A 27,514-nucleotide genomic window follows, 5' to 3' on the forward strand; every position below is an offset into this window, starting at 1 on the left:
CTGCAGGTCCGAGTACCCAGAGACACAGTTCGGGCAGTAGCGCTGACAAGGGGTGACCTCAGGCGACGCGGGACCCGTGCAGCGGGTACCGCTAGCAGTTGTTGTAGAGGCGAAGGAAAGCTCACGGGAGCACAGCAAAACTCAGCGTCTGGACAGCAGCAGCAAAGCAAATCAGCACAGGAATCCGCTGATACAGGTGAGAGGGCGGGTTAATACCGCGTTGACCAGCCAGGGGAGGAACCTGCAGGGAGAGCGTCCCAGCTGCTGACGATTGGGAGTTGTGGGCGCTCCTGGGACTTTGAGTCCTGCGCCCACAACACGCTCGCAGCCCTGCAGGTCCGAGTACCCAGAGATACAGTTCGGGCAGTAGCGCTGACAAGGGGTGACCTCAGGCGACGCGGGACCCACGCAGCGGGTACCGCTAGCAGTTGTTGTAGAGGCGAAGGAAAGCTCACGGGAGCACAGCAAAACTCAGCGTCTGGACGGCAGCAGCAAAGCAAATCAGCACAGCATCCTAATTGCAGTCCAATCAATCAGGATTGGTAAAGCAAAGCTACTCACCCATGAGGGTCTCAAGGTGCTGGCTCAGTTGAGTGCTGGAGTTTTCGGAAGAGCCAGGTCTTGAGGTCCTTCCTAAACTTGAGCAGTGTAGGGACAGGCCGGAGGTGGCCGGGGAGGTCGTTCCAGGCCTTGCTTGTGAAGTAGGAGAAGGACTGTCCTCACGTTCTGGTCTTATAGATGCGTCGGATAGTGGCCAGAGAGAGGTCAGCTGATTGGAGGTGTCTCTTGGGTGCGTGGAAGGTGAGTCGTTTTTTTAGGTATGTTTGTCCATTGTTGTGGAGGGCCTTGTATGCGTGAGTGAGGAGCTAGAAGGTTATTCTTTTTTCAATGGGGAGCCAGTGGAGATCACGGAGGTGTTCGGTGATGTGGTTGTGACAGGGGATTTCCAGGGTCAGTCTTGCTGCGGCGTTCTGGTCGGTCTGGTGTTTGCAAAGTAGTTTCTTGTTGATTCCGGCCTAGAGAGTATTGCCGTAGTCCAGCCTGTTACTGATGAGGGTGTGTGTGCCCTTTTTTCTGGATTCGGAGAGTATCCAAATGAACATTTTTCGGAGTATGCAGAGGGTGTTAAAGCAGGTTGAGGATATGGTGTAGATCTGACAGTTAATCATGAGCAATGAATCTAGTATGATGCCGAGGTTTTGTGCATGATCTGTAGGATGGGGGGGATTTCTGAGGGGGGCCACCAAGGTGTCATCCCACGCACTGGGGGTAGAACCAAGGCTGAGGACTTCTGTTTCTCTGAGTTGAGTTTCAGGCAGCTCTTCTTCATCCAGGTGATGACAGCTTTCATCCCTTCTTGGAAGTTGTGCCTAGCGATGTTGGGATCTTTGGTGAGGGAGAGCATGAGCTGGGTGTCATTGGCATAGGAGACGATGTTGAGCCCATGGTTTCTGATGATGGTCACTAAGGGGGCCATGTAGATGTTGAATAGGGTGTGGCTAAGGGAGGATCCCTGGGGCACTCCACATCTGGTGACTTTTGGTTCCAAGAGGTAGAGCTGGAGTCTGACTCGCTGAGTTCTGCCTGTGAGAAATGAGCATATTCAGTCAAAGGCCTTCCTGTGGGTGCTGGCGTTGTGGAGCCTGGTGGCTAGTGTGTGGTGGGAGACAGTGTAGAAGGCACCTGAGAGGTCTAGAAGGATAAGGGCTGACATTTGGCCCCGGTCTACGAGGGAGCAGAGCCGATGTCATCGGTGGCAGCGAGCAGGGCAGTCTCTGTGCTGTGGTTGCTGCAGAATTCGGATTAAGAGATGCACAGGTATTTGTGGCTTTGATGAAGTTTGCTAGTTGGGTGTTGATGGCCTTTTAGATGACCTTGGCTGCAAATGGAAGCAGGGAGAAGGGCCTGAACTTCTTGAGGTCCGTCAGGTCTTCAGATGGTTCAGTTAGCATGGGGTTGACTTTGGCATGTTTCCAGTCATCAGGGAATATGGTGGTTTTGAGGGAGGGAGAAGTTGATCATCCCGTGTAGTTTGGGTGCGATGGCCGTGGCAGCTCTGTGTAAGATGTGGGGTTGGCAGGGGTCTGAGAGAGCTCCGGAGTAGATGCTCTTCATGGTCTTTAAGGTGTCTTCTGTCATGAGCAGGGACAACGTGAGCAGGGTCTGTTGGGTGATAGTAGGATCTGGAGTGGTGTGGAGGTCGTGGTTGTCGAAGTTGTCATAGATCATCTTAATCTTGAGGTGAAAAAATGTCCTAAGTCTATTGCAGAGGTCTTGAGAGGGTGGGACATCTGTTGTTTCGCTGCAGGGTTTGGCAAATTCCTTGATGATGTTGAAGTGCTCTTTGGTTTTGTGAGCATTGGCGAGGATTCAGTGTTGGAGGAATTTCTTCTTAGTGTATTTGATGAGTTGGTTGTGTGCTGTGGTGGCTGCTTGGTAGGTGGTGCATGTTTCTAGGATTTTGTTGTTTCTCCATGTCTTTTCGAGTCATTAACAGGAGAGCTTGAATTCTTGTAGTGCAGGAGTGAACCAGCTTGCTTTCTTGATGTGTCATCCTGTGGCTTTATTGAGGTGGATGAGTGTGTTGATGCAGTTTGTGATCTAGCGGTAGAGGTTGCGTGCCCCGGTGTTAGCGTCTGATGTCATCGGTGGTGTGTTGCTGATGAGGTCAGAGGTGAGATAGAGGTGAGATGGTCTTTGGTGACTTTGTTCCAGCTTTTACTAGGGAGGCCGTGGACCTGCTTGTGCATGGGGGGTTTTCTGAAGGAGAAGTGGATGCAGTGATTGTCTATCCAGAGGAGTTCCACGGTGTGGCTGTAGGAGATGCTGTTTCCTTCTGCGAAGACAGGATCGAGTGTTTGTACCATTGCCTGTGGGATGTGGTGGCAAGTTGCTTCATTCCTTTGTTAGCAAGGTTCTTTTGGGGTCATCATGGTTGTCCAGATGGAAGTTTAGGTCTCAGAGTAGGATAGTGTCTGTGGAGGCGTGAGCGTGGGGTGTGATGATGTCGGCAATGGTGTTGGTGAAGAGAGCTTGGGGCTGGGCTTCCTGTAGATGGGTGTTCCACAAAGAGTAGTTTTAGGCTTGGTCTGGGTTTGGAGATGCTCCATGAGAGTCGTAGTGTCGTCTAGGCTGGTAGTTGTCACGCGGAAGTTGCTGTTGTGGATGATGGCAATGCCTTCTCCTAGGCAGGTGGGGCAGTCTTCCTGCACGATCTTGTATCCGTCGGGAATGACTGTGGCAATGTCAGGTGCGGAGTTGGTGTTGGTCCAGGCTTCATTGAGGATTGAGACATTTGGGTGTTGAGGAGATCCCAGATTTATATGGCGTGCTTGTGTAGCGAGTGCACGTTGAGGAGGATGCAGTTGAGTGGTTTGTGAGTGGTGATGCCCGGTAGGCTGGGGGCTGGTGCTGGGTCTGGAGGTGGGTGAAGGTGCCGCCGCAGTGTCAACAGGAGATCGGGCCCTGGGCATTGCTCTGTGTCAGAAACTGGCAGTTGTTTCTCCGTCTGGGGTTTAGAGCATCCATGGTGCTGGAGTTGTAGTGAAGGCGTGGTGGAGGACCAGGGCCTAAGGCGCTCGTCGCGGTTGGGTCACGGACGGTTGCAGACTAGCTTGCCTTTGGCATGCTTTTAGGGCAATAGCAGTGCTTGGCCGCCATTAAATAGCGCTGGGGGAACGGCGGTCAGATAAGAGGCAAGAGTGGGAAGGACACACTGGCGGGGGAGGGGCCGTGGGTACAGCAGTGGCATAGATAACAAATCAGGGAGCGCAAGGGAGAGGAGAACAGAGAGAGAAGAGAGAAAAGAGAAAAATGAGAGAAAAGATAGCAGAGAGAGCCAAGAGAGAATTTGCCCAAAAATCTGCAAATTCGCAACCTGGCGGATTTATTTGCTTGGTCGCGCTTGAAAAATACAATATCGCGCGCACGGCGTTGACTTACTGTGATTCTTTGTTCGCCGAGTTGTTTTTCTCCCGGTTCGCGTGTGCTGTCCCATTTTGGATCTTGCTGCGTGATCGTGCGAGAGTTTTTCGACCGCGAATACGTCATCGCGGCCCGCCATCTTGCACAGCGAGAGTTTGACAACACGAGTACGTCATAAGGGCCCGCGATCACGTATCGCGGGAGTAAACAGTTGCGAACACGTAGATGCGGCGCGCAGCTGACTTCCGGTGGGAGATTTGAACAGCTCGCTTTCCCGAACTTGCAAAAATTGCTATTCTGCACAAGAAATCCACCGCAGGCGGCATAAACCTTCTGAAAATGATGATTTTGATCAGAATAACTCCTCAGATTGTCATTTGGCTGCACTTTTTTGTGCAAGAAGTCCATTCTTGGGGGGGGTGGGAGGAAGGAAATACCCCAGAGTCTCCAACTTCCTGTTCCTGTCCAACAGGCTCCTCCCAGTGCTTTGTTCATGCCCTGGTCACTTTTGATTTGGATTTGGAGCTGGAAGGATTACTTTTTGTGGCTGCTGCTGGATATTTGTATTTGAGGACTTTTTGGACTTTGGACTTGGACTTTGGAGTTTGGATCACCGCTCGTAGCCGTTTTCTGGGCAAACTCTTGTCTCCTGGCAATTTTGAAGACCTCGGGGGACCTTGCTCTCATCCCTGGTGATTTGTGACCGGCGAAGGAGGGCTGCTATCAGCGTGTTTGACGGAGCGGGACTGCGAGTCCCAGGCGGCAGTGCGCAAGCTGATCCAGCGCACCTGGGACTCTTCCCGCCCCCCTCCCCCTTGGCAGTACTTCGCGGCTCGCGGCCCCCGCTCCTCGGGCGCCGCTCGTAGCCGTTTTCTGGGCAAACTCTTGTCTCCTGGCAATTTTGAAGACCTCGGGGGACCCTGTTCTCATCCCTGTTGATTTGTGACCGGCGAAGGAGGGCTGCTGTCAGCGTGTTTGACGGAGCGGGACTGCGAGTCCCAGGCGGCAGTGCGCAAGCTGATCCAGCGCACCTGGGACTCTTCCCGCCCCCCTCCCTTAATTCAATCTAACCAACTATATAAGCAACTAATAACGCGCATCGCGCGATGCGCCTGTGCGAAGCCCGGGCAAAGGGCGGGCCGTTTGAGGCCGTTCGAGGACGGAAGAGACCGGGACCGGGCTACCCCCCTTGGTCGGACTATTCCACCACCCCAGTTGCCACCAAGACCTGACTGTTTTGAGGCCGAAATGTGTACCAGGGAAACAAGGAGTAAATCTACACTGGCAGCTGTAGGAGATCCCAAAGGTACCATTGATAATTATTTTGTCAAAGCTGGATCGCTCCTGATAGAGGATATTGCTGTACTTGAGAGACGCATTTCGCAGGAAATTGACTGGGTAAAGAGATCATCAATGGGCCCAATGGCTTTAGCCAAGACTCCTCCTGATCAAAGGCTAGAAGCCAATACTTCTGGGTATGGGGCATCGGGGGCTCACCAATCACCCACCAACCCAGATTTCACAATGGAGGCCTTAAATGATCTCGAGGACATGAGCCTAATGACTTTACCGACAGGCCAAATAACACAAACCCCACTTATATCCTCTGGTCCTCACTCAGACACGATTACTAATAGTGAGAATGCTTCTGACCCTACAAAGGGAGCCAGGGAAGGAGCAATTCAAAAAAAGAAGAAAGGGGGCTAAACAAGGGAGGGAAAAAGCCAAAAACTCCTAAAGCTAATCCCTCAAGGGACGAAGTCAGGGACGTCATCACCAACTCTGCCCACTCACCTAAGGACAGTGTAGTGGCCCCATTGATAGCCTCTGCACCTATAGACACACCATCTCGCTCTAATAACACTACAATGGAATCCCCCAGCGACGATATCACACTGGCAGATATAGGTACACTCTTCAGGTCTCTCTTAAGCCCCCTTGAGGCTCGCCTGATAAAGATCGAAGCTAGGTTAGTCAATATTGAAAAATCAACAGTCCAGTTAGCTGACTACCTGAAATTAGACACCAAGGGCTAGATGTAGGTAATTCCCATTTACAGACTCTTAAATACCGAATTTTACCGATTCGGTATTTAAGAGTCTGTAAATGGGAAGGGGGCAGATGTAGGTAATTCTGAATTCAGGAATACCGAATCTGTAAGATTCGGTATTTACCGATTCGGTAAATACCGAATCGGTATTGCCCATTGATTCCTATGGGCCTTGAAGCCTTGAAGCCTTGAAGCCTTGAAGCCCATAGGAATCAATGGGCAATACCGATTCGGTATGTACCGAATTGGTAAATACCGAATCCTGCAAGGGTGCAGGGGGTGTCACTTTGACACCCTCTAGCACCCCAAGTACAGGCTTGTGTGACATGTGGCACACATACATGCCCTAAGGGCATGTCTGTGTGTCACATTACACAGGTGTGCATGCACAGATGTGCATGCACACCTGAATTCGGTATTTTACCACACAATAGGATTGTGTGGTAAAATACCGACTCTTAAGGGCCTGTGGCACTGTAAACTGTGCCACCTACATTTGGAATTACAGAATCGGTATATTTACCGATTCGGTAATTTACCGAATCGGTAAATATACCGATTCTGTAATTTTCAGCCCCCTACATCTGAAAACCCTAATACCGGTCGGAAACGGCTGAAATCGGCCGTTTCCGACTGGTATTAGGGCTCCTACATCTGGCCCCAAGGGAGTTAAAGGGGGGCAGGATGCTAGGACTAAACAGGCCATTGAGCAAATAAAAACGACCAAGAATAATGGATTAGCCACTTCCCAAACTACACAACTCAAACCCAACCAAAATAAGATTCCTCAACCCCTGGCTAACGCTAATACAAATATTCCTCCCCCAAAAACCCAGGCTCCACTGCCTCCACCTCCAAATACAATTGCACATTCTAAAGATACTGACACATTTCCGGTGAATCAACAGAGTGAATTGAAACCCCCTGACAACTTGCAAAATATCCCTCGGAAACCCAAACCTGTGAACCTACCACCAGAGGCGTCTCCCTACACAGTGATCCTATCAGGCGTCCCTGAGCTAAAACCCATGGCGACAGAATCGACCCTCTCCCTTAAAACAAAGTCATCAGCTGGTTGTCCATATATAGACCCCTCCCACAAGGTACCGTCAGCGATGTTCTTATGGTAAGACGGGCTACTTGGGTGGGATACATGAGAAAAACTATTACAGGAGACTGCGTCTTGTTCACCTTTAGAGAATCAAGTACAGCCTCCTATATTTGTAGTTGGCCTCCTGATGACCAAGGGAGCAACATCCAGACCCTGCCTCTCTCATACTTCTACCCATCGAATAGGGAAACATTAGAAGATCAGAGAAGGGGCCACTACCAGGGTATCTTGGGAGAATGGGAGAGTAACCGCAGAGAGTGGAGGGAACCCCACCGATACAGAAGTGCGGCCCCTGAGTACCTACCCCCATATGGCGACGATGAAGGATGGGAAATTAGTACCAGGAGGAGGGGTGGATGGGGGGGAACAACGAGGGCAGTCCCTGGGCCCTATAGAATCCAACAGCCAGTTTACCTTCCTACCCATAATAGGTACAGCACCCTCGAAATGATTGATTGACAGCCCGAGTCGGAAGGGAGGGATCGGCACCATTCCCATTCATTAGCAGACAGTGAGGATAGAACAACCTTCCCCGACCATGCCCCGGCTTACCGGGATCAAAGAGTTCCTCCCACTGAACCTCCATACCAGCGAGAATCCGGTTACTCCAGAGCGGATTTACCTGGCATTGATAGCAATTCAAGGGCAGGTCAAGGGGAATTGTTACAACACCTGATGGCAAACGCTAGCACAAAGGAAAATAACTACCCTGACATAGGGTCTCTGCCTATAAGACCCCAAACACTGACTCTGATCTCATGGAACGTAGCGGGGCTGGGCAATAAAATGGACTCCCAGGAGTGGGTTTCCTTCATTAATTTAAAAAGTATTTGCCTCTTTCAGGAAACCTGGGCGAGAGAGGAGCATACATGTCAGGGGTTTGCAGCATTCTCAAAACCAGCTAAATGGGGGAGTCGGGGACGGCCGTCTGGAGGGTTGGCAATCTGGGTAGAATCCCATCTGGGCTGTCAGGCCAGTACTCTAACGGTAGAATCAGATGACATATTAGCTGTCCTTTTAGAATGGCCAAATTCCATCAAATTAGCGATCATAAACGTCTACTCAAGACCTGTACCCATACAACGGGAATCAAAAACCATCGAGGAACTCGCCGCTTTTCTGAGTGAAATCTCAGGGGAGTTCCACTATGTGGTTGGAGGCGACCTAAATTCGCATTATGAACCCCTGCCAGGCCTTCTTGATGGACCCTCCCTAGAGGAGGATTCAAGATGGTTGATACCAGCTACGGTGGCACCTCCACCAAGAGCTTGGACTCCCCTCGCTCTTCAGATAACAGCCCTCACTCTAAACCTAGGCCTAAGGGCCTGCAACGGGCGCTTTAAATCAGACGTGCCAAGTAAATGCACCTTTAACAAGGCTGGAAGCGAATCTAGGATAGATTACATCCTTGTCCAACTGTCATCCTGGCCACGAATCACTGACTTCAAGGTAATTGATAGACGGGATAGTGACCACAACGTCCTGGAACTCGAATATGCCCTACCAGGTATCGAGGATAACAAAGCCCAAAGACAGGGCTACTCCTGGAGAATAACTGAAGGAGAGTAAGGTGGGGAAAACTGGCTACAAGTGATGATAAGTTAGCTAAGCTTTATGCCAGAATTACCCCAGTGCTGGAAAAGGCATTCGCTATTGGCGAGGAACTTAGCAATGGGAAAAATAGAGACCTGCTAGGGCGGCTCCATGAAGATTTAATAACTACCATGGAGTCAGATCTTTTCATAAAGGGGCACGGTAGAAATATTGGAACACACAGGAAGACCTGGTATAACTCCACATGCCGGGACTCCAAACATGACCTACTGCTCGCAATTAAGGCGTGCAGAAGCAGGGAGGAGATTCAAAGTAGGAGACAGGCATACAAGAAATTGCTGGTAAATGCCAAGGCCGAATGGGACCAGCAATATTGGGAGTAACTCTCCAATGCACTAGCCATTAGAGACTCTAGCAAATTCTGGCGGGTAGTAAACAATGGACTGGAAGACCTCCCATTGGCAATTGAGCCCAACATTGCCCTGAGTACATGGCAAAACCACTTCCAATCATTGTATGCAATAGAGGATGAGCCCTCGAGTTCCCCCCATTCCACGTTAGTGAGTATCACGGGAGGTGAACCCTTTACAGAAAAAGAAGTGCAGGCAGCCATCGCCGGGTTGTCAACGGAGAAAGCCCCCGGGCTGGATGGGGTTCCGGGTGACTTATTTAAGCAGGAACCAGGGGTGTGGGCCCCCTATCTTCTGTTGATATTCAACGCGGTCCTTGAGGGGATGGAGGTCCCGGATACTTGGCTGGGTGCAGAGGTGGTTCCAATATTCAAAAAGGGATCCCCTCTGCTCCCAGCCAACTATCGCCCAATAAGCCTTATCGATGTATCACAAAAGCTTTTCGGTAGGCTAATCCTAGACCGGCTGCAGAATTGGATGGAGGAGACGGATACCCTGACCCCATACCAGGCAGGATTTAGGAGGGGGGTCTCCACAATTGATCAAATCTTTAGGTTAAACCTCATATATAGGAGGACGGCATTGATCGAGGGCGGCACTCTGTACACGGTTTTTGTGGATTTACATGCCGCCTTCGATCTAGTGCCTAGACCAAAATTGTGGAAGGTTATGGAGGAACTAGGCGTCCCGAAAGACATCTTGGCAATCCTGATAAGATTGCATCATAACAACTTCGCACGAGTCAGGTGTGGGAGAAGTGGTAATCTAACTGAAAGATTCCCCGTTCGCAGAGGGGTGAGACAGGGTTGTGTGCTGGCACCGACCCTGTTCTGCCTTTTTGTGAACGAGGTCATTGCGCACCTGACAAGGATTGCTAACATCGACGCCCCCAAATTGACTGGCAGCAGGGTGCCCGCAATTATGTTTGCGGATGACACCCTGCTGCTGTCCAAATCCCCGATGGGCATACAACGGGTGTTAGATGGTTTTCTGGAGTTCTGTACAGAAAGGGGACTTGAAATCAACCCACAGAAAACCAAATTTATGATTCTGAATCCCATGTCCCTTAACCGGCCAATCCCCTGCTTGGCTCAGTGCGTCTGGAAAGGGTAGACACAATAGAGTACTTGGGGATAACTCTAAATCAAAACCTAACGTGGTCGGCACATCAAACAAAAGCAAACATAAAATTGGCACAGATGGAGGGTGGTATTACGAGAATTGCAAGCAAGTCGCCATATCGCCCACTCAGCCCGGCAATCCACATCTATAAAGCCCAGGCGCGGGGAGGAGTTACTTATGGGAGAGAGTTGTGGGGACATATTCCATCACCCAAATTGCTTACAACAGAAAATAAATTCCTAAGGCAGTTGACAGCTCTCCCCGTAAGTACCCCACTCCTGCCCCTAAGATTGGATCTGGGCCTGAGGCCCGTCACGGAGGAATTATGGCTCAAACCACTAACCTATTGGCGCCGCCTCTGGAGCAGCCAGGATCTTGTTACCTATAGAAATGAGTTACAGGAATTTTTATCTCTGCCCAATCCCACTAAAACGCCCTGGTTAAATTATATCAAGAAAACCTGCGAGATCCTTGAATGACCAGAATTATGGTCAGATCCGGAAAGCACAAGTAATAAGATACCAAGGAAAGTGCTATACAGAGTATACTATGATAAAATGCTCCTCCGAGCCCTGGACAGCACCCGTGAAGGATCCCTGACTCATCATTTTATAAAAATCAAAGATTCATACAATCTCGAAAGTGTGTTAGATGGCTTGACTCCGGTGCTAACCAGAAAACTATTCCTGCAATGGAGGTACGGGAACATCCCGCTGGGCTCTTTTACCGCAGGTTGGTCTGGTCGGCGGCTGCGGAGATGTGCCCTGCATGTGCACACACAAAGGAGAACGATGTGCACGTGGTTTTTTTCTGCTGAGCCTATCAGAAAAGCAGGAAATATTGGCTTGACCCCCTCTTAAAAACATGGGATTCAGAACATTCCTACCAGCATACAGAGTTTTAAAGACTGATTTATCCCCGCCAATCGTGTATGCTCTGGCTAAATTCCTATCTGCAATGTGGTATGCCCGCGCCCGATTGATAAAGGGGGCGTCAGACTCTGGATAGACTTTTTTCATCTTTTCTTAAACTTTAATGTATTTTATATCAATGAAATGATGATAACTCTGATCTTTTTAAATTTGATGTGATAAATCTGTATAACTTTTATGATCACGCGATCGAAATAAAGTTTTGAAAAGTAAAGTAAAGGATCACTTTTGGATTTGAGATTTTACAAGTAAGTTGTTGTTGTTTGTTTGGGGCATTGCAGTTGCTGCAACTACAATTTTAAAACTTTTTCACAACTTCAAAAAAATATATATTGTGGGTAGCCACAGTATCCAGTAGGCCCAGGATTAGTCATGGGTGCATGATACAACTGTTTCTGTGAGTTTTTTAAACTTAAATCTCATTTATGTCATGGAATTTTAGCTCACTGTTATATGTGGATTTTTAAAAAACTTTTGGGGTGCCTGTAAAGCCTCTCTAGCCAGTAGGCCCAAGGAGGCCTGGTCCCGGCAGGGCCTGGCCATGTGACTGGGGGACAAGTGGCCATTTGAAAGCCAGTCAGTGTGCTTTGAGCCATAGGCCTGCACCCAGCCTGCCCTGCTTTCACCCATTATGCCCAGGGGTATTGAGTGGTGCATGGACCAAGTCTTTCTGTGGGGTGTCTTTAATTTAAACATCATTGAGGGCATGGATGGCATTGGATTGTGTTTTTTTGTGTGCGTTTTTTGACTTTTTGGGGTGTTGTTGGGGCCTGGCCATGTGGGTGGGGGCCATTTTGAGGCCTGGTCCAGGCAGGGCCTGGCCATGTGGTGGGAGTGAAGGGGCCATTTTGAAGCCAGGCAGAGTGCTCAGGCCTGCTCCCAGTTTGCCTTGCTTTCATCCATTATGCCCAGGGGTACTCAGTGGTTCATGGACCAAGTCTTTCTGTGGGGTGTCTTGAATTTAAACATCATTGAGGGCATGGATGGCATTGGATTGTGCTGATTTTTGTCTGTTTTTCGACTTTTTTGGGTGTTGTTGGGGCCTGGGCATGTGGGTGGGTGCCATTTTGAGGCCTGGTCCAGGCAGGGCCTGTCCATGTGGTGGGGGTCAGGGGGCCATTTTGAAGCCAGGCAGTGTGCTCAGGCCTGCACCCAGCCTGCCCTGCTTTCACCCATTATGCCCAGGGGTAGTGAGTGTTGCGTGGACCAAGTCTTTCTGTGGGGTGTCTTGAATTTAAACATCATTGAGGGCATGGATGGCATTGGATTGTGGTGATTTTTGTGTGGTTTTCGACTTTTTTGGGTGTTGTTGGGGCCTGACCATGTGGGAGGGGGCCATTTTGAGGCATGGTCCAGGCAGGGCCTGGCCAAGTGGCTGGGGGACAAGGGGGCCAGGCAGTGTGCTTTGAGCCATAGGCCTGCACCCAGCCTGCCCTGCTTTTACCCATTATGCCCAGTGGTAGTGAGTGGTGCATGGACCAAGTCTTTCTGTGGGGTGTCTTGAATTTAAACATCATTGAGGGCATGGATGGTATTGGATTGTGGTGATTTATGTGTGTTTTTTGACTTTTTGGAGTGTTGTTGGGGCCTGCCCATGTGGGTGGGGGCCATTTTGAGGCCTAGTCCAGGCAGGGCCTGGCCATGTGGCTGGGGGACAAGGGGCCATTTTGAAGCCAGGCAGTGTGCTTTGAGCCATAGGCCTGCACCCAGTCTGCCCTGCTTTCACCCATTATGCCCAGGGGTAGTGAGTGGTGCATGGACCAAGTCTTTCTGTGGGGTGTCTTGAATTTAAAAATCATTGAGGGCATGGATGGCAGTGGATTGTGCTGATTTTTGTGTGTTTTCCGACTTTTTTGGGTGTTGTTGGGGCCTGGCCATGTGGGTGGAGGCCATTTTGAGGCCTGGTCCAGGCAGGGCCAGGCCATGTGGTGGGGGTCAAGGGGCCATTTTGAAGCCAGGCAGTGTGCTTTGAGCCATAGGCCTGCACCCAGCCTGCCCTGCTTTCACCCATTATGCCCAGGGTAGTGAGTGGTGCACGTACCAAGTCTTTCTGTGGGGTGTCTTGAATTTAAACATCATTGAGGGCATGGATGGCATTGGATTGTGCTGATTTTTGTGTGTTTTTCGACTTTTTTGGGTGTTGTTGGGGCCTGGCCATGTGGGTGGGGGCCATTTTGAAGCCTGGTCCAGGCAGGGCCTGGCCATGTGGTGGGGGTCAAGGGGCCATTTTGAAGCCAGGCAGTGTGCTCAGGCCTGCACACAGTTTGCCTTTCTTTCATCCATTATGCCCAGGGGTACTCAGTGGTCCATGGACCAAGTCTTTCTGTGGGGTGTCTTGAATTTAAACATCATTGAGGGCATGGATGGCATTGGATTGTGGTGATTTCTTGTGTGTTTTTTTACTTTTTGGGGTGTTGTTCGCGCCTGGCCATGTGGGTGGGGGTCATTTTGAGGCCTGGTCCAGGAAGGGCCTGGCCATGTGGCTGGGGGACAAGGGGCCATTTAGAAGCCAGGCAGTGTGCTTTGAGCCATAGGCCTGCACCCAGCCTGCCCTGCGTTCACCCATTATGCCCAGGGGTAGTGAGTGGTTCATAGACTAAGTCTTTCTGTGGGGTGTCTTGAATTTAAACATCATTGAGGACATGGATGGCATTGGATTGTGGTGATTTTTGTGTGTTTTTCGACTTTTTGGGGTGTTGTTGGGGCCTGGCCATGTGGGTGGGGGCCGTTTTGAGACCTGGTCCAGGCAGGGCCTGGCCATGTGGCTGGGGGACAAGGGGCCATTTTGAAGCCAGGCAGTGTGCTTTGAGCCATAGGCCTGCACCCAGCCTGCCCTGCTTTCACCCATTATGCCCAGGGGTAGTGAGTGGTGCGTGGACCAAGTCTTTCTGTGGGGTGTCTTGAATTTAAACATCATTGAGGGCATGGATGGCATTGGATTGTGCTGATTTCTGTGTGTTTTTTCAATTTTTTGGGTGTTGTTGGGGCCTGGCCATATGGGTGGGTGCCATTTTGAGGCCAGGTCAAGGCAGGGCCTGGCCATGTGGTGGGGGTCAAGGGGCCATATTGAAGCCAGGCAGTGTGCTCAGGCCTGCACCCATCTTGCCTTGCTTTCATCCATTATGCCCAGGTGTACTCAGTGGTCCATGGACCACGTCTTTCTGTGGGGTGGCTTGAATTTAAACATCATTGAGGGCATGGATGGCATTGGATTGTGGTGATTTTTGTCTGTTTTTCGACTTTTTGGGATGTTGTTGGGGCCTGGCCATGTGGGTGGGGGCCATTTTGAGGCCTGGTCCAGGCAGGGCCAGGCAATGTGGTGGGGGTCAAGGGGCCATTTTAAAGCCAGGCAGTGTGCTTTGAGCCATAGGCCTGCACCCAGCCTGCCCTGCTTTCACCCATTATGCCCAGGGGTAGTGAGTGGTGCACGGACCAAGTCTTTCTGTGGGGTGTCTTGAATTTAAAAATCATTGAGGACATGGATGGCATTGGATTGTGCTGATGTTTGTGTGCTTTCCGACTTTTTTGGGTGTTGTTGGGGCCTGGCCATGTGGGTGGAGGCCATTTTGAGGCCTGGTCCAGGTAGGGCCAGGCCATGTGGTGGGGGTCAAAGGGCAATTTTGAAGCCAGGCAGTGTGCTTTGAGCCATAGGCCTGCACCCAGCCTGCCATGCTTTCACCCATTATGCCCAAGGGTAGTGAGTGGTGCACGGACCAAGTCTTTCTGTGGGGTGTCTTGAATTTAAACATCATTGAGGGCATGGGTGGCATTGGATTGTGCTGATTTTTGTGTGTTTTTCGACTTCTTTGGGTGTTGTTGGGACCTGGCCATGTGGGTGGGGGCCATTTTGAAGCATGGTCCAGGCAGGGCCTGGCCATGTGGTGGGGGTCAAGGGGCCATTTTGAAGCCAGGCAGTGTGCTCAGGCCTGCGCCCAGTTTGCCTTTCTTTTATCCATTATGCCCAGGGGTACTCAGTGGTCCATGGACCAAGTCTTTCTGTGGGGTGTCTTGAATTTAAACATCATTGAGGGCATGGATGGCATTGGATTGCGGTGATTGTTGTGTGTTTTTTTACTTTTTGGGGTGTTGTTGGGGCCTGGCCATGTGGGTGGGGGTCATTTTGAGGCCTGGTCCAGGAAGGGCCTGGCCATGTGGCTGGGGGACAAGGGGCCATTTTGAAGCCAGGCAGTGTGCTTTGGGCCATAGGCCTGCACCCAGCCTGCCCTGCTTTCACCCATTATGCCCAGGGGTAGTGAGTGGTTCATGGACCAAGTCTTTCTGTGGGGTGTCTTGAATTTAAACATCATTGAGGGCATGGATGGCATTGGATTGTGGTGATTTCTGTGTGTTTTTCGACTTTTTAGGGTGTTGTTGGGGCCTGGCAATGTGGGTGGGGGCCATTTTGAGACCTGGTCCAGGCAGGGCCTGGCCATGTGGCTGAGGGACAAGGGGACATTTTGAAGCCAGGCAGTGTGCTTTGAGCCATAGGCCTGCACCCAGCCTGCCCTGCTTTCACCCATTATGCCCAGGAGTAGTGAGTGGTGCATGGACAAAGTCTTTCTGTGGGGTGTCTTGAATTTAAACATCATTGAGGGCATGGATTTCATTGGATTGTTCTAATTTTTGTGTGTTTTTCGTCTTTTTTGAGTGTTTTTGGGGCCTGGCCATGTGGGTGGGGTCCATTTTGAGGCCTGGTCCAGTCAGGGCCTCACCATGTGGTGGGGGTCAAGGGGGCATTTTGAAGCCAGGCAGTGTGCTTTGAGCCATAGGCCTGCACCCAGCCTCCCTGCTTTCACCCGTTATGCCCAGGGGTAGTGAGTGGTGCATGGACCAAGTCTTTCTGTGGGGTGTCTTGAATTTAAACATCATTGAGGTCATGGATGGCATTGGATTGTGCTGATTTCTGTGTGTTTTTCGACTTTTTAGGGTGTTGTTGGGGCCTGGCAATGTGGGTGGGGGCCATTTTGAGACCTGGCCCAGGCAGGGCCTGGCCATGTGGCTGAGGGACAAGGGGACATTTTGAAGCCAGGCAGTGTGCTTTGAGCCATAGGCCTGCACCCAGCCTGCCCTGCTTTCACCCATTATGCCCAGGGGTAGTGAGTGGTGCATGGACCAAGTCTTTCTGTGGGGTGTCTTGAATTTAAACATCATTGAGGGCATGGATGGCATTGGATTGTGCTGATTTCTGTGTGTTTTTTCAATTTTTTGGGTGTTGTTTGGGCCTGGCCATATGGGTGGGTGCCATTTTGAGGCCAGGTCCAGGCAGGGCCTGGCCATGTGGTGGGGGTCAAGGGGCCATATTGAAGCCAGGCAGTGTGCTCAGGCCTGCACCCATCTTGCCTTGCTTTCATCCATTATGCCCAGGTGTACTCAGTGGTCCATGGACCACGTCTTTCTGTGGGGTGGCTTGAATTTAAACATCATTGAGGGCATGGATGGCATTGGATTGTGGTGATTTTTGTCTGTTTTTCGACTTTTTGGGATGTTGTTGGGGCCTGGCCATGTGGGTGGGGGCCATTTTGAGGCCTGGTCCAGGCAGGGCCAGGCCATGTGGTGGGGGTCAAGGGGCCATTTTAAAGCCAGGCAGTGTGCTTTGAGCCATAGGCCTGCACCCAGCCTGCCCTGCTTTCACCCATTATGCCCAGGGGTAGTGAGTGGTGCACGGACCAAGTCTTTCTGTGGGGTGTCTTGAATTTAAAAATCATTGAGGACATGGATGGCATTGGATTGTGCTGATGTTTGTGTGCTTTCCGACTTTTTTGGGTGTTGTTGGGGCCTGGCCATGTGGGTGGAGGCCATTTTGAGGCCTGGTCCAGGTAGGGCCAGGCCATGTGGTGGGGGTCAAGGGGCCATTTTGAAGCCAGGCAGTGTGCTTTGAGCCATAGGCCTGCACCCAGCCTGCCATGCTTTCACCCATTATGCCCAGGGGTAGTGAGTGGTGCACGGACCAAGTCTTTCTGTGGGGTGTCTTGAATTTAAACATCATTGAGGGCATGGGTGGCATTGGATTGTGCTGATTTTTGTGTGTTTTTCGACTTCTTTGGGTGTTGTTGGGACCTGGCCATGTGGGTGGGGGCCATTTTGAAGCATGGTCCAGGCAGGGCCTGGCCATGTGGTGGAGGTCAAGGGGCCATTTTGAAGCCAGGCAGTGTGCTCAGGCCTGCGCCCAGTTTGCCTTTCTTTTATCCATTATGCCCAGGGGTACTCAGTGGTCCATGGACCAAGTCTTTCTGTGGGGTGTCTTGAATTTAAACATCATTGAGGGCATGGATGGCATTGGATTGCGGTGATTTTTGTGTGTTTTTTTACTTTTTGGGGTGTTGTTGGGGCCTGGCCATGTGGGTGGGGGTCATTTTGAGGCCTGGTCCAGGAAGGGCCTGGCCATGTGGCTGGGGGACAAGGGGCCATTTTGAAGCCAGGCAGTGTGCTTTGGGCCATAGGCCTGCACCCAGCCTGCCCTGCTTTCACCCATTATGCCCAGGGGTAGTGAGTGGTTCATGGACCAAGTCTTTCTGTGGGGTGTCTTGAATTTAAACATCATTGAGGGCATGGATGGCATTGGATTGTGGTGATTTCTGTGTGTTTTTCGACTTTTTAGGGTGTTGTTGGGGCCTGGCAATGTGGGTGGGGGCCATTTTGAGACTTGGTCCAGGCAGGGCCTGGCCATGTGGCTGAGGGACAAGGGGACATTTTGAAGCCAGGCAGTGTGCTTTGAGCCATAGGCCTGCACCCAGCCTGCCCTGCTTTCACCCATTATGCCCAGGAGTAGTGAGTGGTGCATGGACAAAGTCTTTCTGTGGGGTGTCTTGAATTTAAACATCATTGAGGGCATGGATTTCATTGGATTGTTCTAATTTTTGTGTGTTTTTCGTCTTTTTTGAGTGTTTTTGGGGCCTGGCCATGTGGGTGGGGTCCATTTTGAGGCCTGGTCCAGGCAGGGCCTGGCCATGTGGTGGGGGTCAAGGGGGCATTTTGAAGCCAGGCAGTGTGCTTTGAGCCATAGGCCTGCACCCAGCCTCCCTGCTTTCACCCGTTATGCCCAGCGGTAGTGAGTGGTGCATGGACCAAGTCTTTCTGTGGGGTGTCTTGAATTTAAACATCATTGAGGTCATGGATGGCATTGGATTGTGCTGATTTCTGTGTGTTTTTCGACTTTTTAGGGTGTTGTTGGGGCCTGGCAATGTGGGTGGGGGCCATTTTGAGACCTGGCCCAGGCAGGGCCTGGCCATGTGGCTGAGGGACAAGGGGACATTTTGAAGCCAGGCAGTGTGCTTTGAGCCATAGGCCTGCACCCAGCCTGCCCTGCTTTCACCCATTATGCCCAGGGGTAGTGAGTGGTGCATGGACCAAGTCTTTCTGTGGGGTGTCTTGAATTTAAACATCATTGAGGGCATGGATGGCATTGGATTGTGCTGATTTTTGTTTTTTTTTTTTACTTTTTTGGGTGTTGTTGGGGCCTGGCCATGTGGGTGGGTGCCATTTTGAGGCCTGGTCCAGCCAGGGCCTGGCCATGTGGTGGGAGTCAAGGGGCCATTTTGAAGCCAGGCCGTGTGCTCAGGCCTGCACCCAGCTTGCCTTGCTTTTATCTATTATGCCCAGGTGTACTCAGTGGTCCATGGACCAAGTCTTTCTGTGGGGTGCCTTGAATTTAAACATCATTGAGGGCATGGATGGCATTGGATTGTGGGGATTTTTGTGTGTTTTTCGACTTTTTGGGATGTTGTTGGGGCCAGGCCATGTGGGTGGGGGCCATTTCGAGGCCTGGTCCAGGCAGGGCCTGGCCATGTGTCTGGGGGACAAGGGGCCATTTTGAAGCCAGGCAGTGTGCTTTGAGCTATAGACCTGCACCCAGCCTGCCCTGCTTTCACCCATTATGCCCAGGGGTAGTGAGTGGTGCACGGACCAAGTCTTTCTGTGGGGTGTCTTGAATTTAAACATCATTGAGCGCATGGGTGGCATTGGATTGTGCTGATTTTTGTGTGTTTTTCGACTTTTTTGGGTGTTGTTGGGACCTGGCCATGTGGGTGGGGGCCATTTTGAAGCATGGTCCAGGCAGGGCCTGGCCATGTGGTGCGGGTCAAGGGGCCATTTTGAAGCCAGGCAGTGTGCTCAGGCCTGCACCCAGTTTGCCTTTCTTTCATCCATTATGCCCAGGGGTACTCAGGAGTCCATGGACCAAGTCTTTCTGTGGGGTGTCTTGAATTTAAACATCATTGAGGGCATGGATGGCATTGGATTGTGGTGATTTTTGTGTTTTTTTTTTACTTTTTGGGGTGTTGTTGGGGCCTGGCCATGTGGGCGGGGGTCATTTTGAGGCCTGGTCCAGGAAGGGCCTGGCCATGTGGCTGGGGGACAAGGGGCCATTTTGAAGCCAGGCAGTGTGCTTTGGGCCATAGGCCTGCACCCAGCCTGCCCTGCTTTCACCCATTATGCCCAGGGGTAGTGAGTGGTTCATGGACCAATTCTTTCTGTGGGGTGTCTTGAAGGTAAACATCATTGAGGGCATGGATGGCATTGGATTGTGCTGATTTTTGTCTGTTTTTTTACTTTTTAGGGTGTTGTTGGGGCCTGGCAATGTGGGTGGGGGCCATTTTGAGACCTTGTCCAGGCAGGGCCTGGCCATGTGGCTGGAGGACAAGGGGACATTTTGAAGCCAGGCAGTGTGCTTTGAGCCATAGGCCTGCACCCAGCCTGCCCTGCTTTCACCCATTATGCCCAGGAGTAGTGAGTGGTGCATGGACAAAGTCTTTCTGTGGGGTGTCTTGAATTTAAACATCATTGAGGGCATGGATTTCATTGGATTGTTCTAATTTTTGTGTGTTTTTCGTCTTTTTTGAGTGTTTTTGGGGCCTGGCCATGTGGGTGGGGTCCATTTTGAGGCCTGGTCCAGGCAGGGCCTGGCCATGTGGTGGGGGTCAAGGGGCCATTTTGAAGCCAGGCAGTGTGCTTTCAGCCATAGGCCTGCACCCAGCCTCCCTGCTTTCACCCGTTATGCCCAGGGGTAGTGAGTGGTGCATGGACCAAGTCTTTCTGTCGGGTGTCTTGAATTTAAACATCATTGAGGGCATGGATGGCATTGGATTGTGCTGATTTTTGTGTGGTTTTTTTTACTTTTTTGGGTGTTGTTGGGGCCTGGCCATGTGGGTGGGTGCCATTTTGAGGCCTGGTCCAGGCAGGGCCTGGCCATGTGGTGGGGGTCAAGGGGCCATTTTGAAGCCAGGCAGTGTGCTCAGGCCTGCACCCAGCTTGCCTTGCTTTCATCCATTATGCCCAGGTGTACTCAGTGGTCCATGGACCAAGTCTTTCTGTGGGGTGCCTTGAATTTAAACATCACTGAGGGCATGGATAGCATTGGATTGTGGTGATTTTTGTGTGTTTTTCGACTTTTTGGGATGTTGTTGGGGCCAGGCCATGTGGGTGGGGGCCATTTCGAGACCTGGTCCAGGCAGGGCCTGGCCATGTGGCTGGGGGACAAGGGGCCATTTTGAAGCCAGTGTGCAGTGTGCTTTGAGCTATAGGCCTTCACCCAGCCTGCCCTGCTTTCACCCATTATGCCCAGGGGTAGTGAGTGGTGCATGGACCAAGGCTTTGTGTGGGGCCTTTTGAATTTAAACATCATTGAGGGCATGGATGGCATTGGATTGTGCTGATTTTTGTGTGTTTTTCGACTTTTTGGGGTGTTTAACTGATGTTCCTCTGGCTTCCTTTGCTTTTAGGTGCACAAGAGAACCACCAGTGCCAGGAAGAAGTCCTGCAGCGGTGTGTGCAGCACAAAGTCACGTGACGTCACGTGTGGCCACAGACAACTCTGCAACTGTGGCCTGCTGTTCTGACATCTGAAGAAGATGGGCCCAAAGAAAGGTGGCCGTAGCTCCTCTACAAAGAAAGTTGCCAGTGCCACTGCCAGTAAGAAGGAGCAGAAGAAGCAAGTGGTGCCACTTACCAAGGAGACTGGTGTCCCCACTGACACTTTTTTGGGGAAAAAAAAACAACGCCTGCAGCAGCGGGGTCCACCTGGTACCAAGCTGGGAGCAGCACCTCCACTTCATTAGGCTCAGTGCCACCACGCAAGGTTAGGTCCAAGCCCATCAGTGCTGCAGAGGCAGCCACTGTCATTGCTCAATGACCGTCGACCAGTGATGTTGGCTCATCACAAGAAAGTAGCACCCAATCAACGCAGGGTGTAACTCAGCTGCCGAGTGTTCAACAACCACAGCCGCAACGACAACCACAGGTGCAACTAGTACAAGCACAAGTACATGGGCAAGGAGAGGCGCAAGTACATGCGCAAGGAGAGGCGCAAGGAGAGGCGCAAGGAGAGGTGCATGGAGAGTCGCATGGAGAGGCGCATGGAGCAGAGCAACTAGAGATGCATGGAGCGGCACAACTGCCCACAATGCTTGTTCCTCCAGAAGTAGGGGCACTTCAGGAAATCGAGATTCAAGCAAAGGTATTATCCGAAGAAGCCATTCCTCCTGAGGATGATCCATTGTCTTCCAGATCCCCAGCAACAAAAAGGTCAAGATGGGCTACTACAAGTTCTTCTTCAAGCCCCCTTCTTTCTGATGATCTTGTTCTTGATTGGAACCCACCAATGCAGTCTGAGAGGGAGGCACGCCATGAGCCGACAAAGGTAGCTAAGCCTAAAAGGAAGGTACCCGCAAGGCTTTCAGTTATGGGTGATGACGACGAACAAGAAGTGGTGTATTATTCTGCTGATGATGAACAGTCTGACGACAACCCAGTCATCACAGTCGTCACTCCAGCCCCAGCGGGCATGCAGCAGACAGACATTTTTACCCTATCCCGAATGGCTGCTGAGCGGGATGTGGGCGGCATGGCACTGGTACCACCACCAACACAGTTAACTACAACCTCAACACGACCTACAGCTTCCATATTTTCTCGTCAGAAGGGCCAGAATGGACCTCCATCTAGCTCGACCTCCATTACCTCAAGTACTGGTGCTGTAAGTGCACAACAGAGTCAAATTCAGCCACGCCCATCCTCCACTTCATCTGACTTGAAACTGAAAGTAGCACCTCCACCACCAGCAGACATTTCCAGTCCCCAGTTTGGGACTTCTTTAGTGTTAGCAAAAAGGCAGAAAACATGGTCGTTTGTTTGATTTGTAAAACAGTAGTTAGTCGGGGTAAGCTTGGTACCAACTATGGTACCGGAGGCCAGAGAGGTCATCTCCAAAAACACCACACTATCCAGTGGGAGGCACACCGAAGGACGATCCGGGAACGGGAAGCCAAAAGTAGAACTGATCCAAATGTATCCATTCACATTGCATCTGATGATGACAAGGGGCTGATCGTGCAGGGGGGAAGTCAAGAACCGACCGACATTTTTTCTGGTACACCCAGTACCCCTGGCAGCAGCACTGCAGTGGTAGCGCCCACACCCTCTACCCCTGCAACATGTATGAGGCACACTAAGAGTCTGGGAGAGACATCAATGCAAAAAAGTACATCAATGAGCCTAACTGATTTGAAGAAGTCTGCATCATCATCATCACGTAAAACGGTCCAGACCACCATTAGCAGAATGTTTTGTTCGGATGCGCCATTTGAACGCAACCACCCAACGGCACGTCTGTATAACGCAAAGCTGGCTAAAAAGATAGCGTTGGACCTTCTCCCTCTTTCTTTCGTGGAACGGGTGGGTTTTCGAGAATTTGTTGCAACAGTCTGCCCTAAATGGAAGGTTCCTAGCCAGTCCTATTTTTCCAGAGTTGCTGTTCCAGCACTACATGAAGATGTGCTGGAGGTGATTGGCGCAGCTATTCAGAAGAGTGCTGTTCACACTATTCACCTGACAACAGTCATGTGGACCAGTTGCCAAGCCCTTGATTACATGTGCATCACTGCACACTGGGTCTCTTTTGCAGGGGTTAAAGACACGTTAAAAGCAGGTGTTGACACAGACACAGTTTTTCAAGCTACTCGGAAACATGCAACAGTAGCCATGTTTGCCATGGAGACAACTCATACTGTACCTAACCTTTTAGATGAGTTTGACAGGAAGGTCTATGAATGGCTGCATCCAAGACATCGCATGATTGGTTATGTTTCCACGGATAATGGCAGTAATATAGTTAAGGCCATGTCTGATGGTGGCTATTTCAGAGTGCGGTGTTTGGCGCACAGTATTAATATTGTTGTGCAAGATTTCTTGAAAAAAGAAATCACAGTCAGCAAGTTACTGACCACCTGCTGAAGAATCTGCACATATTTCAGCCATTCTTTTAAGGCTCGGAAGAAGCTGATGAGCATGCAACATGAACATAGACTGCCAGTCAAAGGACTCATCCAGGAGGTGGCAACACGTTGGAACTCAACCTTTACATGCTTGAGCATCTGTCTGAGCAGTGGGGGTTAATCAATGAGTATGTCTAAAAACTGGGTTCTACTATGAAAGACATGAGGCTAGAGTTGGAGGAATGCAAGCTAGTTGCAAGCCTGACAGACATGCTTCGTCCTTTTGAGGTCTTCACGAGTGAAGTCAGCAGGGAGGACTGTTCTTTGGGCAAAGCTATCCTATTGTTGCGCATGCTAGAGCACCAACTGAAGGGGGTGTCTTCAACGTTCCGAGATGATGCTGAAAAGCAAGACGCATTTCATTTGGCAGAGAAGTTATTAAGCCGCTTAGTTGACAATGAAAGGCTTAAAAAAATGCATACAGAACAACATTTGTGCCACTATTCTGGATCCACGGTACAAAAAGGCAGTGGCCAGCAAAGCATTCATTCCTTTTAATGAAGAATATGTTTCAAAGTAAAAACATTGGCTAGCTCGGTCAGCCACTCGGTTAGAAAAAGAGCGGCAGAATATTGAAGGAGCCGGCAGAAGTACTACTGAAGCAGCAGGCCATCCGGCGTCAAATTTCACTTCTGAATCTGTGGCCGAAGGGAGTCACTTTCCCTCACAGCCGTTAACGACACCAGCAACCGTATCATCATCCTCACCTGCACCAGGCCCAGCCATAATATTGTCTGAAGCGGATTGGCTAACTCATCAAGGGTTTGCTCGTTCCAGTGATGCAAAGGCCACAGATGGTACGCAAAGTGGAGCAGCCCTGGAGAACCTTGAGTCGATGGTGCAGGCCTATCTGGATGACCCAACAGAGGTCTTTGTTAATCAGAACCCATTGCTGTATTGGTATAGGAAAAGGCCTCTATGGGGACTGATCACCAACCTGGCTCTAAATTATTTGTCTTGCCCACTTGCATGCATGTCTTCTGAACGTGTTTTCAGTGCTGCTGGTGCCATTGTAACTTCAAAAAGGACCCGCCTCTCTGCCAAAATGTGGAGAGGTTAACACTGATCAAGATGAATCAGCATTTCATACCACCAGATTACAAAATACGTGAATGTACGCAGGAAGAAGAGGACACAGACTTAGGTGACGGAAGTTCTTCTCTGTTAGCTGACCTACTCCCTTCTCAATTCATAGAGTTTGAGGATGAGCTCTACTTCCCTGACACCGAGGCCTGAAAATGACATCCTTCTTTTTCGTCCTAATTCACTTTTATTCCTGTGTGTCTTTCTTTGTTTTGCAACTTTTACCACAACAAAACTCTAATCACCTAATCACAACAAGTCCATCAGCAGCACTATGTTCATCTTATATCCTTACTGATTTGAAGGTGCCGCAGTCTGCATTCCTGAGGTTCACAAGTTCACGACTCAATCATGCTCCTCTATCCTCCTCCTCCAAACTCCCCCTATCCATTTCCCTCAAGGCAGATAGCTGGATTACGCAGAATAAAGAAACTTTGTCTTCGAAGACGAGTCCCCTCAAGTGGGACTGGAATTAATGACTACATGCTTGCTGATTGCTGACCGTTACTTCTGAAATTGACAGGAGAGGCTGCCCTGTGGGCCCTCACTTTCAGAAGAAGATGCGGACAAAAAGTGGAACAGGTAATGAATAATGAGAAGTAGATGGCATGCAGTGGACAGCAATGGCTGTCTGGCTCTGATGAAAGCAATTGCTGTTTGTTTGTTGTGCATGACATGAATCATATGTCTTCTGTTAATATTTAATCTTTTACACACTAAATGTAACTTAAGTCTACTCTGCTTTTTATACCTTGTTTAATTCAAATTGTACTTCAACTGCAGGGGCCACTACGTTGCATTTTCCAATATGCAAAATGTCCTAGGACTTACTGTTTGCCAATATACCATGATGATTGATTACATAATATATCTTTTTTCTTTATAATCACTCACTGGGATGGATGGATCATCAGCGTAGGTTTACGGAAGAACTATGGCCAATTTGTGAGTGGCAAAGAGGTAAACCAGTCTGCAACAACTACTACAGCAGAACTACATGTCTGTCTAGTTGTGCTATGGAGTGGTCGAGGCAGTGCAGTGTTTTTATGCCAGGCAGAGTCCAGACAGCAGTTCATGTAAAATTGGGGCTATGTGGCTTGCTGCATACAATTAGATATGCTTTGTCTGTCTGTGACAAAGAGCCTAGGTATGCTATATCAGGTTGCTTCACTCAGTGGTGCCTGCCTTGACCTTCTGCATGGCCCTGCCACAAGCATGGACCAAAAATACGTTCCGCTAGCGAAATTTGCTGTTTTTCTGCGGCAAATTCGCAATGATCTCTTTGCTTATATGATGGATGACTTTAGGTGCTTTGTTGTGATAGATTGAGTGAACAACAGCGATAGTCCGCCCATGATTAACACAGCAGAAAGAAAATTATGAACATAGGGAGTGAGTGTGGTAACCATAATTGCCGGAGGAAGGGACTTGACTTGATATAATTGTCAACTATACAATACATACACAATATATGCTGTGCTTGTGAAGTAAACTACTGTACTGTTACTTTAGGCAAGGGAGAGTTTCTGAACAATCGCAACTTGTAGTATTTGGATTTCCTTTGCTCTACTACTCTGGCACGAACATGCTGTTCGAACAAAGTAACACTGTTCATGCACTGAGCGTCTGCTCTACATACACCTCTGCTATGTATGAGGAAGAAGATACCATCCAGGCTTCCAAAGTAAACGTCTATCATTCTTCTTAATGTCTCAACTGTAACAACTTTACTTTTTCTCAACAACCAAATAACACCCTTTTCATTTTATTTGGTAAACCACCGTCTTGACTTGCATTTGAGTTTCACCCAAATGATATATTGCAATGCACAACACACATGAATTTTCTGATTCACCCACACAGGCAGTCATTTTTTCTTTCTCCTCCGACTATCCTTGCTTCAAGCAGTCATGCATCCGATTCCTTCCTATCAGACACCTCTGCCTGCATTGAAAAACACGTATCATTCTTTACAGTCATAAATATTACGACTCGCTCGTCCTTCCATTGACCCTAAGTTCTTTCCCTTTTCGTTCATCACATCCCTCAAGTTCATCTGATATGACTTGGCTTCACGATAAAAGTTTCCCAGCTTATTTGAAGTCAAATAGAGGGGGCCATTGCTTACTCGAGAACTACCGCCGCTAATGCTATTGCTAAGTCAAGGATGACTGTCTTCTCCGTGATTGGCTAAAATATAGTTCTAAATTAGTAACTGTTCTTAACAGTACAGTGTACTTGTAGTAGTGTAGTAGTGTACTGTCTACTGTCATCATACACTCCTTTGCGAGCCTACTCTAAAATGTCAATAAGTAAGGAGTATAATAATAACTTAGCAACGTCCACCACTGCTGAGCCATCACCCTCAGCTCCTCCTGGTGGCACTTGTGGCGCCGCCGCATCCGCCCCTCGAGTGGACCCTGCTGGCCCCAGCTGACCCCGCATCTGATGTTGTAACGTCTAGAAAATACAAGTCATATTTTTAGATGCTATACACCACCCCCTATATCGTCTTGTAATGGAAGAGAAAATGTTAAACCGTTTTTAATTATTGGGACTGAAAAGAAGTCACGATTTTGGGGAGGGTGTTAACTTATATGCTTAGCCATAACATGCAACTCTTTTTGGCACAACTGATGAATGCCTTGCTCTTTAACATGCAACATTTTTATAATTACAGACAGAACCAACTACTCCTCATCACCACCAGGAGGACTTGAAGTTACAACAAGGTGAGGGCTCCCGAGTCCCGCACAGTTACTTCTGACTGAGGTATGTAGAAAGTCAAACTGCACCTATCATCAACAATGTCCTATTTCTCTTGTCCATACTTCTGTATGTGCAGAATAGTCCCTGAAACACTAGCGGTAAGGTATGTGCTACTATCAAATCAAAAAGCCAACTACTAGCTTATTCTTGGTGGACATTGACATTTTGTTGTTGGAAATTGTCAAAGCACGAACATTAAGAAGACTGGAATAGACGGCAAGGGCAACCCAGAGGACTGCACTGAGTGCCTCTAGAGCTATTGCTGGATCAGAGTTGTGTTTAACACCGTTTGC

The sequence above is a fragment of the Lissotriton helveticus genome, chromosome 8 (assembly GCF_964261635.1).
Source record: "Lissotriton helveticus chromosome 8, aLisHel1.1, whole genome shotgun sequence".
Lineage (NCBI taxonomy): Eukaryota > Metazoa > Chordata > Amphibia > Caudata > Salamandridae > Lissotriton > Lissotriton helveticus.